This window comes from Pyxicephalus adspersus, chromosome 6 (genome assembly GCF_032062135.1).
Source record: "Pyxicephalus adspersus chromosome 6, UCB_Pads_2.0, whole genome shotgun sequence".
Taxonomy (NCBI): domain Eukaryota; kingdom Metazoa; phylum Chordata; class Amphibia; order Anura; family Pyxicephalidae; genus Pyxicephalus; species Pyxicephalus adspersus.
The window spans coordinates 77,158,006-77,174,885 of record NC_092863.1 but is presented as its reverse complement, the minus strand read 5'-3'; the positions used below and the strand labels follow the sequence as shown (position 1 = coordinate 77,174,885).

The window sequence follows — 16,880 nt, the reverse complement described above, 5'->3', positions numbered from 1 at the left end:
TCCGATCAGTTGACCTGGCATTTCCTGGTGACATCAGGGCGTGCGGCTGTTGCATTGGGGGAGGGGCGAGAATATCAAAATATTTTGTATTGTATTCAATACAAAATAACTATTGAATCCAATACAAAGTAACCAGTATATTTCTGATCGTTGGAGTGAGTGTTACAGTGCCCTGCCTGTCTGCCATTACCATTGATTACTGGCCTCTGCCTAACCGTTTACCACTTCTCTGTTTACTGCCTGTCTGACCTCTGCATGACCTTTGACCACATCTCTGCCTGCCGCCTGCCTGACCTCTGCCTAGATTCAGACCAGGCAGCCTGCCGCGGACCCTGACCTCTGCCTGGATTCTGATCACGTCTCTGCCTGCCGCCAAAATAGTTGAGGAATCCAACAGATACGCTGAGCAACAATTAGCTGCTATACACAGGAGGTTTTCCAAAAGCAGGAAAGGGGAACCTGTCACCGAAAAGGACATCTGGCTTTTTCTGGCCCTATTTATTCTTCACGAAAGTGGTGGGGAAACCCCTGCAGAAGTGGTATTGGTCCACGAATAAACTAATTGCTACACTTTTTTTAGCACAATTATGTCAAAATATAGATTTGACTTGATCATGAAATACTTACATTTTTCCAATAATTACACTTTTGAAGAGACCAAATCCTGCACCTAAGCTCAAAAAAATTTGGGTTGTCTATCAGATGATCCTAGATAACTTCAAAAGCAGCTATGTACCTAAAAGAGAAATAAGTATAGACGAAATTTAATGGCCTACAAGGGGAGGCTCAGGTAGGTGTAATACATAGTTTTCAAGAGAGTAGGGTTCGGTGTGAAATAATTTATGCTGTGCGAATCTAAGTCTGGAACTCTCTAATATACACTGGGAAAGGCACAAAATTTAGCCCTAGATTCAGCAGCTATGGAGTGGCAACATCATCTGTCCTGTCACTTATTGAGCCATTGCTCAATCACGGCTATTGTGTCACTACAGACAATTCTTACAGCTCCCCTGAACTATTTCAGTTTCTCATCCAGCATAAAACGGATGCTTATGGAACAGTTAGGGCTGACAGGCGCGAAATGCCATCCATGTTTGCCAAACAGAAGCTCAAGACTGGTTAAATAGTTGCCTGGCAGAAAGGCAAAATTATGGCACTGCGATGACATGACAAGAAGGATGTCTACCTTTTGAGCACCGAGCATAACACTGCCACTGCTATGACAAAAGCAAGAGGTGGGAAAGAGATCCTAAAACCACAAGTTGTCTTGGACTATATGGACTTTATGGAGCATGTAGCACCAAGCACAAGAAAGCAAGCGCCAACAAGAATGTGTGTGGTGTGTTGCTCTAAGCGGAATGACTCCGGGATAAAAATTAGAAAAGAAACACGGTTCTACTACCCGGATTATGACGTTGGACTCTATGTTGTCCCTTGTTTTAAAATATACCACACCCAGGATGTTTATTAGTTTATTAGATAAATAGTCTGCTATTGTACAGTTACATTGCAGGTTTCAGTATTTTTGATTAAGTTAGGCACCATTGTTTTAACAGATTTTTGTGTTTTTTATTTAAAGTAATTTTGTTAAATCTAATTTATTATTTTGACATGATTTTGTGTTTCAAACTTTATCATACTCAGACCCGTGTTTGGACATATTCCGGTGAATTATGCCTAAGAATTACAGGCCTTCAATGTGAAATAAATTTTAATGAAAAACAATGTACCGCTTTTAGACATCGAGACAGAAATGATGCGCCCAGGAGGTTAATGTTTATAAATAATTATAATCCTATTGTATTTTTTTCTAAAAAAAGGAGTCATTAAATTGTTGATCCACAATAAATGCCCAACTGCCATCTCCCTCCCCATCCTCACTCCTCAATGTGAATAAGTACCTTTATCTGTTTGCTGTAGCAACTGAATACAACTTCCTGAGTTTTAAGAATTGTTTTAGAAAACAAAATGTGCACATACCAGAGATAGATACCTTATCTAATAGAATATGTAAGCAAGCTGACTTTTCAAGATAAACATGCTTATTAAAATCCCCATTGGAGACAAATTTAACAGCGAGGATAACCACAACGTCTGTGTGTGGCGAAGAGATATACTGTACTTGTATGAGTTTGTAAAATGATGAATTGAGGCAACTGCAAAATTATTTACCTAAAAAGAGCTTGTTCTGTAACAATTTGGTAACATGAAAAGATGCATCATAGCAGAATCAGTAACTGTGGGGAACTTTCTTTCCTGCTGATCTGCACAAATGTATTATTTGGAAAGTGAATTGTGTATTGAGGTGGATGAATCACATACTTTAAAGACCCAAAGGTAACAGTGAAAGTAGCTAATGATGGTGTTTCATTTAAAGCCCAATTAAACTGAAAAATCCTATCCACATGCCATGGTGAAAACTAGGAGGAGGCGACTGAATGTGATCCCATTATAAATTTGTCACTTGACACAAATGGATGAGTAACTAAGCAAAGTCAAATTTCTAATATAAATAAACGTGCTTCTGTTTTCTTGCCTTTCCTAGCCAAGTTATATGCAAATTCATAAACTTGCCTTTCCAGTTGTCTTACAAATTCTGGCCAAATTATATGTAAATGTTTAATATTAAATAAACTTTTCCTGTTTTTTTTTACTGTCTGTACCCAAGCAATATACAAATTAGATAGAAAAATCTTTAGTCTTCTGATGCTGATAAGTATCCCTGGCTTTCAGAATGTTTGACTACTATGAGGACTTTGCTAAGACTGTTAATACATTTTAACATATTGTATGTTCACTTTCTAACTCAATAATCCAGCTCTTGCAAAGTTTAGCATGAACAACTCAAAAAACAAAAACAGTTTATCAGCAGCAGGGAGCAAGGTTAAATCATTTGTTGATACTTTGTTCTGCTGCCACCAATCCAACCGCTGGGAGTTGCACTGGAACATCTGTTCCCACAGTGGGTGTGACCAAAGCCTTAGGGAGATTTGTCTTCATTTTCTATTTGATATTTGATTTGATGTTATTGTAAGCAAATAGAGCAGAGAATTGTTCATAACTGGGACACAAAAAGGAAAAGAAGAAAGAAAATAAGAAGCAGAGCTGGTAAGTATTCATAATTCTAAAAAGTTTCTGTTGGTGTCTGTGTTCCCAATAGTTCAGGGATTACTTTAGACAAAATGGGGCACTGGGCAAATATGAAGTTAGGGGTTAAACACACAGCATTCCGTCTCCCCACACACCCTGCCATTCTGAAAACGTAGGCCTTGGAGAAGGTGATCAAATTGACATAGTTTACCCTACCCTAAAACCAGCCCTGCAGTGGGGGGATTTCTACTCATTTCTGGTCCACATGATGTGCACAAATAGGAAAAGAAAAGTGAGTGGAAATTCAATATAATTTAAAACTGGATGGATGCTGTAAACATTTCCACTCTATTCATATCTACATATACAGGTGGAAACACAGGGAAAGTTTACATTTTTTGCATGACTGTTGTGTTCTTTAAGGGCCTATTCATTAATGAATGCCAAATAAAGGAAGACTGAGGAAGATGGCAGTGCCTGGTCCTTCCTCCGCACCGGGTCATAGTTGGATTACAGGACGCTGTAAGACCTAAACAAGGACAGCACCAGAGGAAACGGGGGCCCTGTGGAAGTAAAGGTAAGTATAATTTTTGAGGGGAGTAATCTAATTTAAGTTTAGGGCATCCCAGTACATTTGTGTAACTCAGCTCAACATTTGCATTAATGATGGTACATGCCTGATTTTTCTTTCATGCAGTTCATCACAACACATGGTGGGGTGTTACCATTCATTGTGATCCACTGCGACAAACATGTGTGTTGAAGGACATCCTAACACATGCTAATATACTATCACGTGTTTGGGTACACTGGGCCTGATTTTTTAAAGCTCCCCAAGGCTGGAAAAGAAACTGGGTGATCCAGCAAATTTGGAATGGTTCTGGTCCAGGATTCAAAACAATGCTAGCAAATTTTTTTTATACAGTGCCATCATATTACGCAGCTCTGTACAAAGTCCATAGTCACTAACTGTCCCTCAAAGGTGCTCACAATCTAATGTCCTAGTCATATGTCATTAATGTAGTCTATGGTGAATTTTTAGGGAGAAGCCAATTAACATTACTGTATGTTCTTGGGAAGTGGGAGGAAACCCACGGAGACATGGGGAGAACCTGCAAACTCCATGCAGATAATGTCCGGGCTGGGAATCGAACCTGGGACCTAGCCCTGCAAAGGCTGGAGTGCTAACCCCTGAGCCACTGTGCTGCCCAATAGCAAATTAATTTATTAAAACCCATTCCAGGTTTGCTGGATCAACCAGCTTCAATGATGAAAGTGTATCCTCTCTAGTCTTGGAGAGCTTCTACAAATCAGGCTCACTGTGACAAAGAAAAATATTGAATGTCTGATTATTTGAATGGATCCAGGGCCTCATGGCCTATCAATGCTAGGTCCTGTGCATTGCGATAACACATTATGTAATGCACTAACATAAACTAGCATGGACAATAAAAATTGAACATTTTCTTTTTTTTCTGAGACCACAACAAAACGCATGCACTGTGCATTGATTAATGTGCTGGGTGACAATGACAATGACGCTAACACACATAACTTGCATTACTATACATTGCAGTAACACATGTTAATTGCTGGGTTCTTGTCACAGGCAGGAATGCAATGGTTGCTCTGTTTACTGCATAAATGGTAGCTAGGATTAAAACATCCACAGCCCAAAAACAATTTTGGGAAAACACTTTTGGAATGTGGAAACATAGGTGTTTTACAATATAATATACAAATTACAATCTCATATGCTCTTTAAAAAGAGGAAAATTACTTCCCATATATAAAAACCGAAAAATGCGTAAAATATTGTATTGTATATAGAAATTGTTCACTGTCAAGTACAATAAAATTTACTCTGGGCAAGCAAGAATTGCAGTTTGCTTTTAATACCAGTAGGGAATGAAGGTGATCTGATTTCTCTCAATAACGCAGACCCATTCTTTATTTCAAACTAATTTAGTGTGCCGGTGACACAGGGAGAGGCACAATATGACATATTATTTGCTAATCAGTTTTGCACCATGAAGACATGAAGCACTAACAATTTTTCATAACATTTCTTAGTGACACCATGTGGTTAAATATTTCAACATTACGTGAAAATGGTCTGTTGTAAGACTAATAAATGTAAATCAAATCAAGCTGTAAATTTAATAAAACACAGATTATATCCTTCCAGAAGGTTTAGGATTCGTGAGTATGATGAACAGACAGAGGGGTTTAGTAATAGGAATCGTGCTTGTTTTCCCTGTGTTAAGTTTTATAGCGCTATCTGTATTCATCACTGAGAATACAGGAAATGTCCAAAGCAGCTTACACTACAGTTTTCGTGCACCTCAGGCAATGCAAAAATGACAATGATCATTTGTCAAATGTGGGTACAACCGTAAGAAAGTGCTGAGACTTGGGTAGTGGAAATGAAACCTTTACTATGTTTCTCCTATTGTTTAATAAATGCATAAAATACAAGCATGCAATACCTTTGTACCACAAAACAAGAAAAAATGGATTGTATGTTAATATATTACACGTAAAGCAGAGTGCTGATTTGAATTAGCCAGGTAAGGCAGACACTCTCCTCTGAGTTTCACTTAGGAAAGGTGCAGTTATTATGCAAAATATATTTTGTAGGTTTTAACATCGTCAGCAGGAAACATCATTGATTTTATCTTACACTATAATGTACACTGTAAAAGAAAAATCAATTACTTTCATCATAAAATAATAAAAACACACAGTATATATATTATGCAAAAGGTAGGTAGAAGCATGGCCAGTATGTGTCATCGAGTTCTACTCTGAATGCTCAACCGTCTCCACTCATGGACAGCAGTCCAACATATCCTGAAAGTTCTAAGAAAGTATAGGGGTGGGGGAAAATTACCACCTGTCCCATTATCCTTTTGCTTACCTGCATGTACCCCTCTATGGTATCTATTCTGGCTGGGCAAACAGCTGTAGGGAAAACAAAAATTTTCAAATTTTGTATGCAGTTTATTTTCCGATCAGATTTTGTATGCATGACCTACTAATGTACAATAAATCTAGTATTTTTCTGCCTTACAGCAGACAAAGCATGCCCCAATAAAAGTGATACATAGATGTAATAAATTTGTAGTAACCACGTATCAATCTGCTGTTGGCTCACGTCTTCTACATTAAACCCAGACTAAAAGTTTACTGTTCCATTTTAGCAGACACTGAATGGCAATATGTACAGCGTCCAGCACATAGCATGTCATTGCCGAACATATTTACCGCCTTTCACTCATCGGTTTTGGCCATAGTTTGTTTCTCTGCAGGAAGCCTATTCTGTATGCTCCATAAATGTCACAAGGCTCCGAGCAAAGAAGTATGGTCAGTCTCCCAAATGTAGCAGGAAGCTATAAAATATGATGATTCACACATTTGTAGGATTAACAAACACCATGGGAACAAGTATAATCTTGAACACGGGAAAGGAAACACTAAGACAGAGAAAGAAAATACTAACTGATGTTTAAGTAAGACAAGAGTGTTCAACAGGTGTTTCCATTTGGTGTACTGCTCTCTTCTGTGAACAAACAAAACAAGCAATATTTCAGACTTTATCCATCCAGGCCTTTCTTAGGGGAATAATGCCTTTCATTCTAATACTACTCAGTAAAAAGATTTGTCAGCGGAATATTCCTTGATCATGTGACACTTAAGAAACCTCGACGTCCATTCATAAACCTGGTTATATGATTTTGAAGGGTAAAAATAAATAAAAATTAAAAAAACTCCACAAGTAAATGTGAATATAGATCTAACACACATGGATACTATCAGAAGAGAGAATCTTATATTTTTTTGGTGCTTCTCCACTCTTTTTACACATGTCAATCCAGGAAAATATATTATTTACAACATTTTTTGGAGAGGGAGTAGACAAGGCCTCCAAGCTAACCAAATTTAATTTTATGTGCAAAAACACCATTAACAACTAAACTCACATTTTGTTTAGCAGGTGGCAAATCTTGAATCTCTGAACTCTGAAAAGCTATGGCTGTTGTGGGAATCCAACACTTTGCTATTATTTTAATAATATTATATTTTATTCATAAAAACCAGGATGCACTCCCCCTCTCCATAGAACAGAACAGCCATTTGTTTGCAGCGCTCATTTATTCTCCTGGTACTAGAAATAATCACAAAAGAACATTTGCAGGAACAGAAATCTGCCTTCTACCTGAGGTTGCTTTACAACATAGCAATCCAGTACAAACTATGATACAGGAGGTGAAGTGGACCATGCACAAAAAGGCTTCTAATCTTGGAGGGGGGAAATGTAGATTCAATAACTGATAGTTATTGTAAATAACTAAAGTTAATAAATGTAGGTGCTCAATAATGACTGGTTGGGACAGAAAGGATGATCTGTAGGTGAGTTTGAAAATGTTTTGAGGGTCTAGTTGAATGTATTAAAAATGGGCGGAAGCCTAAGCAGACAGGGAGGAGTGGACACAAGTGTTGGGGTAATTGCCAGCTAATAGGTAAACAAGATTACATAAATCAATAACTATATATATATATATATATATATATATATATATACACACATATACACACTATAATCCTATATACTAACATACTATATTATACTATATAAAAATGCTGTAAACACTTGGGCACTTTTTCAGTGAAGCTGGGTAATCCATCAAACCTGGAATGGATTTCCTAAAAGTTATTAGCTATCTGTTAGCAAATGTTTTTAATCCTGGACCAGATCCATTCCAGGTTTGCAAGATTACCCAGCTTCACTGATGAAAGTGTATTCTCTCTAGCCTTGGAGAACTTTAATAAATCAGGGCCTTTGCCTTGAGGTCACCATATAATGCATTTTATCATACTCCACACCTCTGATGGGTCTCCAACACCACTAACACCAACATCACCACTGCCCTTGATGGCCTTACCCGCTGCCTTTACCCAAGCATACCCTACCCTATTACATTTTACATCCACAACAGGTGGGTGGAAAGCTTTCCTTTCCTCCTTCTGTCTGTTCTCTATCTTACAGTGTCCTTCTTCTTTCCGCCATTCTTCCTCTTTCTCTTTACCTACAATCATCTCCCATCTTTCCTTACCTCATCCTTCCTTTTAACCCCCTACCTCCCTGCTTCTCTTTTTACCCAGGTATTGTGTCATTTGAGAGGATGTAAGAGGGGCTTACCTCTCATACAATTCCATAGTTTTATCTGCATGGTATCTATTTAGAATTATTTAAAATGAATATCTATTGACAAAGTCCATCTTGTTCCATAACCAGCATTATTATTTTAAAAGTCTCTTTATGAGATGTATTTTCATTAGCCTTCTTACAGGATTTTGCGATAGCTGATAATTAATTTCCATGGCCAATTACTATCTGCTCTTCTGTAATTAATACTTATGGTAATGGCAACACACGATAATCTATAGATCAAGAAAAGTCATTGATATCTCACAGCCCCCATTTAGAGCAGGGTGCACTGTGACAGTCCATTCATAATGACCTCATGCACCTCTATGAATGAAAATGTAGTCCATTCTGCATTTCAGCATATTGTAATGTGCAGATGTGTTCCAGTGCCGAATTAGGTTGCCATTCAAAAGGAGGCCTAACTGATCAAAAAAAAAAAAATTAATCAGCAGATGCAGGTTGTTGTGTTGCTGACATGACTGAAAATCATAGCCATGTCAGCTGTTCTCCTTGGGCTACGGAATGACTTTCTTCTCTTTTAAGTCAGCAAAGCTTTTCCTCTAACACCTTCCCAGATGTGCCTCATTTTTCTTACCTTCAAGCTTAATATCTAGTTGGAGAATATAATAATTCAAGCATAATGCCTTGGTAATGACTACATATCAAACAGACTACACACATTTGAATCAGTCTTTGTGGTTAGGAGCGAAGAAAAGAGATTTATAGCTCGTCTCTGAGTGGAAACAAATCACAGCTCTCAATTTAATAGAAATGTTTCAATCTAACTCTCACTTACAAAAGTCTAGCAGAAAGCCTCCCATATGATTGATAAATAAATTTAACGTAAATTGGGACCGGAACTCAATTAAATGTTCTCAGGGACTTATAGTATAAGAATAATAAACCAACACATGGGAAGTTCTGTTCCTACATCTCCATCAAAATCAAAACATATAACAATGTTCTATCCTGTAATATCATTTCTATTATAGAACTGATAATCACTTCTCAGTCTGAGAAAGAGGGAAAAAAAGTAATTTGGTGACTCCAGAAATTGCTCAGGGGTGAGGAAATGTTTGAATATTAAAAGGACATTCTATGACATCAGCTTCATCTTTTGCTGAAGCTAGATTCCTTGTTCAGGTGAAAAATGTTGAGTTTTTTATTTCACACTGAAATTTTATTCACATGGGCATTAAAATGGTAATTGTGTTTTGCAAAGACGAAGGAATGTCCAGTCATTCCAAATCCCACTGTGAGATTGTATCATCACACATAAAGTATAAGTAATAAAGCAAAAGCAAGTAAAAACTAAAATAAACTAGTGTTTATGTGACTAGCCAAAGAGCTACATAATTAAAAAATGAAATTACACTGCACAGAGAAAGATGATAGTAATATTCTCTGTACTGAAGCCGATATAATTTAAACTTTCTTAGCGTGTCCTTACATAGCCGAATCTTTGAAATGTTCAGAGAATTAGAATGTATAGGTACTCCTAAGGGCGTGAAAATTAGAGTGTGTGTGATCTTTGGATGACCACATTAAAGTTTTTTTTCACCCTCTGCAGGCTACCAATGTGCTGTCGACCACCTGTGGTATCTGAGGAGCAGAGTGCCTGCTTTATCTGAAAGAACAGGATAGTTATATTTTCTAAGCATCAGTGCCTCCAATTAATTGGCCCTTGGGGACCACAGGTGCTATGCCGATTTGCCCCTTTCTGGGTTGGTGCAGCTATCCAATCTCGTTTAGTACCTGTAACATGCTACCATCAACTAAAAACTTAGAACAGTACATTCAGCCTTTAAAAATGAATTTATGCTATTAATTTTTTAGGGAAATGGTATAGATACTGTGTCTGATTAGATTATAGACTATAAGGGAAGGATTGGGCTAGGAGGCAATGGAGAAATGCAAATAATATATGTTAGGCTGTTGGCCCTGAGTAGAGATACCCCCTCACTCAATTGCCACTGAAAACTAGACCTGCAGTCCATGAGTTGTTGGGTGTTAAATAGGTATCTAGCGGTACTTTCTGTTTAGACTTAAAAACTCAGTGTCTATTTCAATGTTTCTCAACCTTTTTAACATGGGGGAATCCATTAAAAAAAACTTTCAGATCTTCAGGGAACCCCTACTTTATTTACTATATCCACAGCTCATGGTACGTTGGCGTGGTGGCCAGTAGGAAGAATGCCTCCTACAATGTTGGCAAGGGGGAAAGTTGCCACTCATACAGATAACCTGAGAGGCACAAACTTCTCATTGCTCAATGAACCCCTTGCAAGCTCTGGAAGAACCAAAACCCTGGTTGAGATACACTCGTCTAGGTAATGGCAACCTTTCGGAATCCCTTTCCCTACTGGCTGTGAGATGGTGTGCAACCAACGGGAGCGTCAGAAAGAGCATCAATAAAGGAAGTTTCATAAACAAACTTCATAAAGAAACCCACCTTCTTCTTGGCCACCAATGGGTACAGGAGTGGGACAGTTTTATTTACAGTAATTATAAATTAATTTATATCAATACTGCTCATTATTTTAAAACTGACAATTAACGGTTTGGTAAGTCAGCTGGTCAGCTCATATTCAAACCATAGATAAGGAAATACCCCAAAGTTCTAACTTATTGGGAACAACTGACCAAAGGTCAGAGTATTAAAAAAGAAATTTAAACTTTACTCAATTTACTGCTATGAAAGAAACTCCCTTAAAATCCCTCAGAAAGCATTACCACGCATGAGATACAACTATGTGGTATTTCAGAAAACCAGCAAACTTATATTTCTGTTTTTTAAATTAATACAAGCTTGGTTAACAAGACACATAATGAACAGTAGCAATACCAATAAGACTCTATACCAACTTTCTACTGATGGAAAAAACTTAGTAGCAAATTTAAACTGCATATGAGTCAAAACTTTTAGGAGTATATCAATAAAACATTAAAAATATGAAAAATGAAAAACAAGAATAATATAAAGGCTAATTTGTCTTCAGAATTTGGTCTGTATTTTTGGGCAGGATTCCCCATTTTTAAAACCAAACATGTCCTGGACCCTCATCAAATATGCCAGTAAGTCTATGGAAGGTAACCTTTGGTTTTATGTTTTTCCCATTTTTAGGGGTGATAGGGCAAACTGCAGTTAAAGACCATAGGAATCCAAGTACTGGCATAGGAAATCTAACAATGCAAAAAAAAATTTAGGAAATCAGAGATCCGGAGACATGGAAGGAATATTTCAGCTTTGTAAAAAATAATAAAAATTGTATTTAAAAAAAAGGGGACAAACGCCAGCTAAAAGGCAAGATAATGGTATTTTTTTAGTAAGAAATAAGATGAATAGTACAGGAAAGGTATTTTCTATTAACAAACAGACAATTGGCTAATTTTGGAGTATTGTGTTTTCACTTGGGCAAATTAGATTTGTGGTTATTATTATTAGGGGAATTTTGCTTGAAAATAGGTAGAATCAAGTTTTGAATAGAGGGAAGTATGAAAACCAAACATGGGTTCATGGGTATGAAGTAATATCAGCAAGATGAGCTATTGGCAACCACTGCTTTCCTTATGTTGTTTCTCTTTGTGTGTTTGTAGTAATGGCCCCTTCATTTTAGCACCACTTTACCAATAATATAACACACACAACATTTTTCCTACTGTATGCCTGATATTGGATTTACATTCAAACCCTTCCTCCATGGTAAAACGATCAGGTCTTTATGCCTACAGAATGAGAACTGCTTGGGGTGAATAGGCAAAGACCTGTTTCATTTGTGTGGCTCTCTAAACAGAAGATAATTAATCTATAAACTAGATGCCACAGACCCCCCCAAGTCCAGGTGTTGTGTGCTTGCTTCAAGCTCACCCACCTTGCGCTCCCCTGCTGCCAGCACCAACTCTGCTTCAGGATCCAACTCTCTGGTCACTTCCTGGTCCAGGTCATGTGACTTTCAATCAGCTCCTCCTTTGCTTCAGAGGACTGAAGTGTTCTACAGACACACTCCATCTACTGGCAGGCATGTGAACGCCATCTGAGACTGTCTCTTCACCAGCACTCCCTCTGCTGGTGGGTTAGGAGTCTGCAGCTCACATGATTCAAATTCATCACATGAATTTCCCATATGACACAGGAAGTTGCCTGGACAAGGAGTTCCTGTTCCAGTGTGCACCTCCTGTTCCTAACTTATTTGTGTAACGACTCTGGCTTAATTCCTCACTATTCCTGATTGCTGCCTGCTCTGACCTTTGGCCTTTCTGACCATTCTCTGGCTCTTCCTGCGCTTTGTTTCTGCTAGTTAGCAGACACCTGCCTTGGTGGATACAGGGGCCACAACCTGGTAGCAGCTCGCCACACAACATCCTCACCTCTAGAGGCTCTGGAAAGTCCTGCTTAGATTCTGCACCCTGTGCACATCTCCACCCACTGGGCTGGTGACACAGAGGGTTCACCACTCTGCCCTGTGTAGAGGTGACACTAGATTTTACATAATTATATTGGTAATCACTACCTATCATTATTATCTTATGACCAAGAAGAAATAGTAGTTACAATCCAAGATTGCAAATGTAAGATCACTATTTTGTCACAATATCATGGTGGCTGCAATGCCTTGTATAGAGAAGCAGTATTTGGGACATGATATATAAAAAATGCTTGTCCATAAGGTGATTGGGTCACTCAAATCCTCTTTTCATTATCAACAAAGATAAAAGCAATCTTTGTGACCCAGTAGTGATGCTACATTTTGAATCTTAGATTATGCATGGATTATGAATAAATGACATTGGTAAATTTTCTAAATATCTTGTATTGAAAGAGGTGGGCATGTGTAAAAAAGTTGTATTTTTATTATATATACCTCAAACGCCCCATATTATATAGCAGCCAGCTGTCAGAATTGCTTTCCTAAAAATGATATTTCAAGAGAAGTTATTTCAGTCAGTTAAGACTGGAAATTTATGTGTGTGATTATCCTTAGTGAAGTGTAGATTGCTCTTTACCTTTAAATCAGGTGAGCCTTCCACTCACAAATCCCGGCCTGCTTTGGGAGACATTATCAAAGCTTGATTAGAGCCATGGAATTATAATATGAGTAGTTTCTTTAAAAAAAAAGGAAACCGCTGAATAGTACACAGAAAAAAACAAAACACAATTAAGCTTTGTAATCTTTGAAAGGACTATTATATTGTAATTGATGTGCTCAGTTATCCTGCTATTGTGTAAAGTATCATTTCTGTATAATGTCAGAGTTTCCTGTGGCTAATTTATTCTCCAGAGTCAATGTAAAACTGCTCATTGGTCTCCAGCCAGATAAGTGTTGGCCATTAAATCTGGAGATAGCATTTGGAAAAAGAACTTAGCCAATAAATATTGTGTGACTTTTCCATGCAGACATAAATATTGTGTCCTGGGTTTAATACCGTCTTATATATGTACTTTTATTGCAGCCAAAGTACTTAAATATCTTATATAAATGGTGCAATTAAACAACAGTGCGTCTATTTGTTGAAACTGTATATTTACTGAACTACTGAAGTTTGAAATTATATACATAATAGTTCATTTTTAATGGGGGTATTGTAACATTATGTACTTTGCTGGGTATGGGAACATAACAAACATTTTAAAAAATATTACATATAATTATAATTACATAAGCTTGGCTATTCACCCTATAGTCTCATAGAACAACTTTAGATTTCAGACCAATATACTAGAAAGATTTAGAAGCAGAAAAAGCAGACCTGTTAATTATTGGAGTCAATCAGTTGTTTCCTTGACACAAAATAAATATGTGAAAATCCACTTTTCCTCTGAATCTCTCTTTATTTTACAGAAACTGAATGTGATAAACAGAGGTTAGGGGATGTTTTACAATTATTGGCACGAATCAATCTGTTGTATGTTCACTCTGCCTGTACGCTTGGGGTGCTAAGCTAGAAGCCCTTTTGAGAACTCCACATTATTATTTTTTTTAATTTAAAAAAAAGTAAAACAAAGCTTTCACTTTTGGTGGAAATGTATTCATCAATGATAAAGTACATCCCAAATATAGGCAGTATTATTTCATTCTGAGACTTTTACTAATGGTATGAATGGCTGTGGGACAACATCTAATTCCATTAACTATCAATTCTTCTTCACCATACAAGAGCCATGTATAAAAACTACAAGTGTGTATAAGTTATAAAGTAGGCAATTATATCATCGTCATCATTTTGAAGTCAACATCTCTTCCAACCAGGCTCATTAATTAGAGGGGCAATCTTCGATTGCAAGGATATAAGGATATGAAAGCTACTGGGAAGTTTTGGTTTTACCTTAAACACAAAGGAGTAATTACAGCCATAGTATTTCATGCAGCTGCTATGTGGCTTAGGGGTATAGGAAGCCTAGTCTATATCAATACCATCTACTAAACCTGTGGAAGACAATTTCATAGACATAACAGTCTATTGAGAAAAGCCACATCATTATTATTATTATCTAGTATTCATATAGCAACATATTATGCAGCGCTTTACATAGTCATGTCACCAACTGTCCCTCTAATTGGCTCCCAATCTATTGTCCCTACCTACCAGTTTAATTTTTGGAGGAAGTCAAATAACCTAACTACATGTTTCTTTTTGGAATGTGAGAGTACCCAGAGGAAACCCATGCAAATACGGGGAGAACATGCATAATCCATGCAGATAGGCTGGAAAGGACACTTTCATCAGTAAGCTGGGTCATCCAGCAAACCAGGAATGCATGTGGTCCAGGATTCAAAACAATTGCTAGCAAATAGCAAATGCCTAGAAATCTATTCCAGGTTTGCTGGATCACCCAGCTTCACTGATGAAAGTGTATTCTCTCCAGCCTTGGAGAGCTTTAATAAATCAGGCCTAAAATGTTTAGTATATCAAAGGGGTATCAATAGGAATTCAGTAAAAGTACATTAAAGCTCACCACACTCCAACTACCAGTCCCAAAAGGTTGTAAATACTGTTACAATATATACTGCCCTCCTTACTATTGTTGAAGGAGAATAAATAGAGGTGGGCAAAAGCCGACCTACAACTGAAAGGGAGCTCTTCAAAAATGTGTAACTGGGCATTGTAATTGGGAAGTATATTATCCTTCAATTGGGTTGAGGAAATTCTGTATTTCAATGTTTTTCAAAATTATCCCTAAACAGTTATATATGATTTATGCATAATAAAGTAAATACAATATGTGATGTTAAGCAGAGGAGGATTGGAAACGTTAAGAGGTATCTTAAGGCCTGTAACAGAAAGCAACAGACAGGTTTGTTATTATGTCTTTCAGAATACTAAAAATTAATGATTACAAGCATGCATACATTTATTAAATGCAAAGAATATATGGTTGGATTTATACCACAGCAGAATAAAAGGAATCAAATGTATTTTTTGTTTTGTTTTTACAATAGGCATGCATATGTTTGTCATAAGCACTTGGAAATCAGCATTTGAAATATAAAACACTCCTCGGAGTGCAAGTTTCACTATTGACCAAGAAGGGACCAGTTTTCAGCATCAAACCACCGTTTGGCGACAGTTCAGACATCGGGAAAGGTAGGTATTTACAGTCTTCATGTACTGGTATTAATGTAGGGTATTTGTACTTGATGATAGGTGTGCCTTAATTGTTTTGACATTTCACTGAAGGTTACCTTTGCTTATACATTTTTCATCACATGTTAATTGCTCAAAGAAATGTGCTTCACCGAGATATTAGGCTGATTCTTGTGAATAATCTTTTTTTATTTTTTTTTGTCATGCTGTGAGTCTTTCTTTAATACCAACTATGATGAGTTCATCAATGGCCAGCACGCAGATGCTTTAAAAAACACTGACCTTCTACAGCAAGAAATAAGTGTCCTTTTAAGAATGTATGAAAGTAGATAGAAGAAAGTAGAAACTGAAGATGATATGAGAGAGTAGACACATAAACTAGTTTCAGTAGGCTCAGGTCACCCTTTCTTCTTGGAAATAGGTGGTTATATTTAACATTTTTATTGCAATATTATACAGTTTTACAAGGTGCCGGATTAACAAAACTGAAAGGGAACCTGTATTTGGCCAATGTGGTGAAAGAGCAAAGAAAAGCAAAGAAGATTTGAGTATGTATTACTGTGGAAGGGATAATTAAAGTGAATCTATTAATTTGCTTAAATGTTGCAATTTCCTTTGCCCTACATTTAAAGAGGAAATAAACTGAAAACTGCCAAAAAAAATAAAAAATACACTTACCTTCAATACTCTTACCTTCACCCTAAACTGCAGGGCAGTCAGATCCATCCCGGAGTGTCCTGCATCGGGTCTCGAAATGAGCACCCAAGAGCCTCCTGGGATGCGTGACATAGGTATCCCGGGAGGCTTTGTGCTCCCATTCATTCTCAATCCCCTAGGCTGGGAATTAGGGGTTGGTGCTGCACCACTTAAAAGAAAAAACAAACAACAGAATTTTTGTCCACCATTTTATGTCAAGTGAAATTCCTGAGTTTAGGTACGTTTTAAGTTTTCCCCCACTATTGTTATTGTTTCTGTATCCATTTTGTGTCACAAA

General features: G+C 37.3%; 1 long non-coding RNA gene across 3 annotated transcripts in view; it reads left to right on the top strand.

The window, feature by feature from the left end:
• Nucleotides 1–3,024: 3,024 nt before the first annotated feature.
• The window catches only part of LOC140334124 (uncharacterized), a 33,006-nt gene continuing 19,150 nt past the window's right edge, over nt 3,025–16,880 (top strand). For 2 of the 3 annotated variants that reach the window (XR_011921482.1, XR_011921483.1), the window contains exons 1-3: nt 3,025–3,108; nt 15,742–15,886; nt 16,346–16,434. This is a non-coding gene — a long non-coding RNA (uncharacterized lncRNA). The remainder of the gene's footprint in view (nt 3,109–15,741; nt 15,887–16,345; nt 16,435–16,880) is intronic. The other variant, XR_011921484.1, reaches the window with a different exon arrangement.